Below are 6,612 nucleotides of genomic sequence, written 5' to 3'. Positions count from 1 at the left end.
ATTTGACGTACACACAATTGTGTATTCGAAATTCCTTCAAAAATAAAACACAAGGGGCTCCAAAGATGCTCTCACATCTTTAAAAAAAATGATCCAAGGTTTTTTCGACAGAACTTCCCTCGCCCTTGAAGTACAATCCAACAAATTCCTCTTCTTTGAAAAAGTATAGAAAATTTGTGTTTTCTGATAACCTTTATACCTATAGTAAGTGGTGTAAATGACACCTCTGAGAAAAACGCTTGGAAAAATAGCCTTTTTTCCATAGCCGTACATTAGTACGGTAGATTTGTCGAGGTGTTGAGTATTCCTGTGTTTTCCCAGTTTTAGGATGTTTTTCGTCTGATTTAATTGCGAATTCCAGGCTCCTCTAGTGCATGATAGAGCTTCAGACCTCCTTGAGGGGTGGTGAGTTTGTCTGATCAACCTGAAGGGATTGATTTTTTATATATTTGCATGGATTGATTATAATTTTATCGATCGGTATATTCGAACTTCTTGTGAATTTTTTTTGCTCGGTTACTTTATTTAAGGTCGTCGCTCGAGTCGGTTCTAAGTCATCGCCTCCTAGTGGAGGTGGTGTTGTTACGGAAGGCTTGTTGATTCATTTACCTTCCTATTTATTTGGTTATAATCAAAATGACGATCAAGTGCACGAATTGTCAGCGTGGTATTAGAAGTGGTGATAATTACATTTCATATAGACAATGTTTATAATAACAGTTTTCACTTATCGTGTGTAAGTCTCACGGTTGAGACCCTCCATTTAATGAAGGAGGAAGGGATTCTTGTACGCTAGGCTTGCAAGTCCTGTAAGGAGAAAATGTCTTATACCATTGCTCCAGAAACTTTTAATCTGCCTGCTGACTAGCTTACGAATATTGTACAGTCAGTTGTTTGTCGGCAATTACAGCCTTTGGTTAACCAAATTGAATCTGTGCGCGTGGAAATTCAGAATCTCTGTATCTAAAATACACAACTTCGGTCTCAGCTTATTAAGGCCAACAATGATTCTCAATGTCGTACTGTTATTAATGAGAATACCCTTTTGTCAGGCGATATTATCACTAAAATATCCTACGCTGAATCAGTTGTAAAAAATCTCGGCAAGCTGTAATAATCAAACCTAAAGGTAAGAGCCAAACTGTGAATAAAACGAAATCTGACATTATGACCAACATAGACCCAATTGAGACTTCTCTTAATATCTGCAAGGTCAAGAATCTGAAGGAAGGTAGTGTTTTAGTGGGCTGCTAAGATATCAAAAAATTTAAATTACTTGTTAAGAATAAGTTGTCTTCTACATATGATATACATGAGGTCAAATCACTACGTCCTAAATTAAGAATTGCGGGTATTTTTGATTTAATTGATGAGGACAGTTTTCTAACTTACTTGGTCAAACAAAACGATTTTATATTTATTAAAGAATGTGATTATAATGTAATAAAATTTTATCCTGTGAAAAATTTGTGGCATTAATGCTTCGAGATGTTACAAATGTAATGGTTATAATCACTCATCGAAATTATGTAAAAACTATATTTCCTGTCCACGCTGTGCAGAAAGGCACCAATTAAAGGAGTGCAAAGCTGTGAATTTCAACTGTATTAACTGTTCAAATCTAAAATCTAGTGGCAAATTGGAAAATATTAGTGTAGATCACGCAGCTTGGGACTATAACAATTGCCGTGCCTACCTTCTCACCAAATCGTCTCATGGTCAACAAAATTAAACATGACTTGTTTGGCATAGCAGTATAGAAATCAACTTCACCAGCTAATGACATAATTATGTCCACCAATGGCAAATAATAAACTTATTAACTTTCTTAATGCTGCTCCAACACCTAATAATAATTCCGGCTCTGCAGGTGGACTTTCAAAATTATTTATCTATTATCAGAATGTCCGTGGTGTCAACTCTAAGTTAATTGAGCTGTATAATTCCTTAATTTCGTGTGGCTTCTCTGAAACATGGCTCAATGACTCGGTCGTTAACACTGAGTTTTGCCCTGATAGCTTTGAGGTTTTTAGATCTGATAGGAAATTTGAGCAATTAACTACAACAAGGGGTGATGATGTTGTAATTGCTGTTAGGAATGAGCTGTCAGCACTTAAACTTGATCTGTCCTCCAGAGGTTTTGATATGCTGAAAACGATTGATATTGTAGGAGTGAAATGTTGGGTCAACCATTCTTGTTTCTTTATATTTTTTATTTATGTCCAACCGAAAACTTTAGTCCATGATTATGCTCTACTGTTTAATCTATTAACTGACTTAAATGAACTGAATGATCAACATGTCCTAATAACAGGAGATTTTAACATTCCCGAATATGATGGTGAATTGGATTATCTTGCTATCGGCAACAACAAATTGTTTGAATTAAATACCATCCTCAAATTTTTTAACTTTGTCCAATTCAACAAGGTGGCTAATAACAATGGCAGATTCTTAGATTTAGTTATGTCTACCCAGCAATCTGTGGTAGAAAAATCTGAAGATTATCTTTTATCTGAAAACTTAAATCATCCCTCCCTCATAATTACTTTAAAATATCAGTCGCCTAAAACAAAAGTCATAGGGACTTTCAGAAATTTGTTGATGAGTCCTTTAATACGTCTTTCCATATCTCCGCTGTTAGTGAGTCGGAAGTACTTGATCCCTTAATGAAAATCAAATCGAACTTAACTTCTGGACATGACAACATTCCTGGCTTCTTACTATCAGACTGTGTCCACATTTTTACCTATCCTCTAACAATTATATTTAATTTAATATTAAACAAACGATCTTTTCGCGATGTGTGGAAACTCTCAATTATCGCACCTATTTTCAAAAAAGATAGAAGAGACCGAATTGATAATTATCGACCCATCTCACTACTATACAATTTCTCAAAGGTTTTTGAATACATCTTACATAAAATTCTCGCATTTAATCTACATATCGGAATCACATCACGGATTTTTAAGTAGTCGTTCGAAGATTACAAATTTATGTTGTTTCACTCAGTATGTTTCGAATAGTTTCGACAATAAGGAACAAGTTGACGTAATCTTCACAGACTTTTCCAAAGCATTTGACAGGCTTAACCATGATGATGATGATGATGATGATGATGATGAACCTCCATAATTACGGTTTATCTCGTCACTTAGTAAAATTAGATCAATCGTATTTGTCACCTAGATTTCAGTGCGTTAAATACCATGGATTTGAATCTGGTAAATTCCCCGTTTATTCGGGTGTTTCCCAAGGCTCAGTCTTAGGTCCGTTTTTCTTCGTAATCTTTATTGATGATATTATTAAGAACTTAAATTCTGAGGTATTGATATATGCTGCTGACCTGAAGATTTTCAAACGCGTTTCTAATATAAGTGACTGTGGTGAGTTACAAAAGGACATTGACAGCTTCCTCACTTGGAGTACATCTAACTACTTGCCAGTAAACTTTGACAAATGTAGTAACATATCAATGACGAACAAAAATCATAGAATAATGTACAATTACACAATTACCTCCTCGCCGTTGTCAAGAGTTGAGCCCTTTTGCGATCTAGGGATTACTTTTGACTACAAATTAACATTCGCTGATCATATTGGTAACCTAGCTTCGGAAACTTATAAGTGTCTTGGTTTTATTATTCGATGGAGTGGTTGTTTCAAGAACCCACTCTTTAGCTCTCGAAAAAATCCAGAGACGTTTTCTAAAATTTTTGGCATTCAAGGTTGATGGTAAGTAACCTGTGAGAGGGACACCTCATTCTGATCTTCTACAAAGTTTTAATTTTATTGACTTGAAAGCGAAACATGATAAAGTCACTTTTCTTTCTTAAGAAAATCATTCGGATTAATATTGACTGTGCATCGATTCTGGCTCAACTTTGGTTTGGTGTACCTAGACCTTCTGCTAGGTCCCAACATCTTTTTTATTTACCAACTCCACGTATTGATGTTCTTAAATACTCACCCATTTACGCAATGTGTTCGGAGTATCACAAACAGCAAAACGCTTTTGATTTACTCAGATAAGATTCATCTTCAGTTTTCCAATCCCTTTAGGGGGTAGCAGTAGTTATAGCTGCTGATTAGTTGGACAACTGTTTAAATTGTTCTTTTTCTTGTATGTTTCCATTCTGTTGATCTATAAATGCGCTAAACGACTGTTGATCAACTAATCAATAATAATAATAATTAGTTATACCTACTGCAAATAGCAAAATAGTAATTTTCAATATTTAAAAAATTATCCGGAAATTTGTGTCATAATTATCCAAACTAATTTTTTTATCTCACTCCACTTATATAAAATGTATCAAAACTTACATCCACTTACATCTAAAGATGTGTGTCTTGGATATGTGATATATTAGTGCTGATAAAAGCCGGGCACAGAGACCGAATCCTGGCTGATTTAGAAATTTTATTTACACCGTTGCCATGGAAACTACACGTCCTAGCCGCCTCATTCAACGGGACTGCGGTCCCATTCTGACAGTGCTCAGCAGGAGTAACTCAATCGCCGGTTTTAATTTTCATGCTGCGCGAGATAGACGTAACACAGGTAGAGACAAATAAACGCAGAATTAAATTTAATTTAACAAAATAACAGAAACAGACCAAGTACGATATTTTCTTAAAAAAAAAAAACAATAAAGGAGGCTATTGTTGTAAACAGTGTTTTTCATCATTTGATTATAAGTTCGGTAATTAATAAGCGTTTTCAAGCGAAAACAATTCCATTAACTCTCTCAAATTGTCGATCTGTTTCTGTTATTTTGTTAAATTAAATTTAATTCTGCGTTTATTTGTCTTCTTTTTTTTGCTAATTTATACATTGATGAGGTCATCAACTTTCCAGTGAGGACAAATTTCATGAATCTACAAACGCCAGAATGTGAAAAACTAACCCAAACGTCTCCTTTTGATCGAAGTCGAAATATAATTTAGAGCTCATAAAATAGACCAAAATATATGATTTCTAGCTAAAATTTGATGCTTTCCTTGTTGTTTTCGAGCCCGTTGGGTGTCTGATCTGCTTAAAACCACAAGAAAACGCTTTAAATGTAAATATCAATTTGCAGTGTGATACTAACAACAAGAGAATCACGTTTCCAGAATTTCAAGTAAGTAAGATAAAAAATTTTTATTTAGTCAATATGGCAAAACGTTCATTCATTTTTTTTAAAGAAATTTCCGGAAAATAGGTTTGAAAAAAAGCTTAATTTCCTAAACAGTACACACGAGATTAGATTGAGTTCGTAAAATTTTGACGTGACGTAATGTATTGAATTCTTGGTAGAGGTTACGAAACAAATTTTGATTTTATCATCTACCTAAGTCTACATGAGATTACTTTCGTTTAAGATTTCACCAGAATTTGCCCAGCAGTTTCAAAGATTATCTAATAATAATAATAATAATAATAGATGACAGACAGACGGAAGTGGGAGACTTCATTTTCTGGGAGCTATGAAGCCCCCAGAAAATACGAACATAAAATAAAATAGAACATACATCGCATTAAATTGTAAAATATAACTTATATCTACATATCTGATAAATTTTAGTACCTTCTATTTTCAACTAGACGTCCGTAACTTTTCCATAAAATATGGCAGTACTCATTCCAATCTCTTAGTTATAATGCCTTAAAATAATTAGAGATAATAATTACAGAATGTAAAGATACTGATTTAAAATCGGCGACAATTTATTTCTTACTAACTCAAATTTACACTACAACTCCACAGCGATTATGTACAAAATAATTTCGGCTCAACTTGATTGGACTTTGCCTTGATTGAACTAGCTGAATAATAATCGTTCCCGAAGGTTGTCTCTATTTAGAGCCATACTTCCCTTCTAGAAATTCCGCAGTCGAGGTCCTTCTGGAATACCCATCGCGACTTCCGCTTCCAGGTTTTTCTTTAGCGAACGCCGTCCGGCCGCCATCACCGACGATGAGTCATCATCGCCGTGCATACTAGAACCCATAGGTATCGTACCGGGGCGGCGTATGGGCTTACTCCGTAACAATAGTTTGTAAAATATGCTAACAAATTCTTATATACAAAGTGTCTATAAAATAAGCCATTCATACATCGCAATAGCTCTACAAAATAGAGATAGGTTGTGATTACAGTAATATGGGGTCCACTATCAACATTTTCTGTGACTTATTTAAATTTTAATTGTAAAAATCAAAAAGGTAGATTTTCTTACATGCCGCAAACTTCTTTGATCTAAAAATTTTTTTTTTTTTTTCAACGAGTGTCAAATACTGGTCTTCATTATCTTAATGAGGCCATTATTAAGCGATCATTTTACCATCATAAAATTATGTTTACATAGCTACTTATTTATGCCCATTACCACATTTAATGAAGAAATAAACAGACAACTTAAGGATAGGTTTTTCTTTTAATTTAGAATCATTCTAAAGGCAGTAATTAAGTAATTACACATACATAAACTTCACTTAAGTCATGATCGTCTTATATGTTATGTGGTGTTAAGCTAAGTAATACTGCGGTCACGTGCTAGACGGTTCCTATTAACAACTCCATTGAAACGTATATTTAAGGTTTTCACTCTTTTTTTTTTTAT

Source organism: Zophobas morio, unplaced genomic scaffold (assembly GCF_036711695.1).
Source record: "Zophobas morio isolate AGI-343-1 ecotype UQ-CSIRO unplaced genomic scaffold, CSIRO_AGI_Zmor_V1 ptg000023l, whole genome shotgun sequence".
Lineage (NCBI taxonomy): Eukaryota > Metazoa > Arthropoda > Insecta > Coleoptera > Tenebrionidae > Zophobas > Zophobas morio.
Note: the sequence above shows the minus strand (reverse complement) of the source record.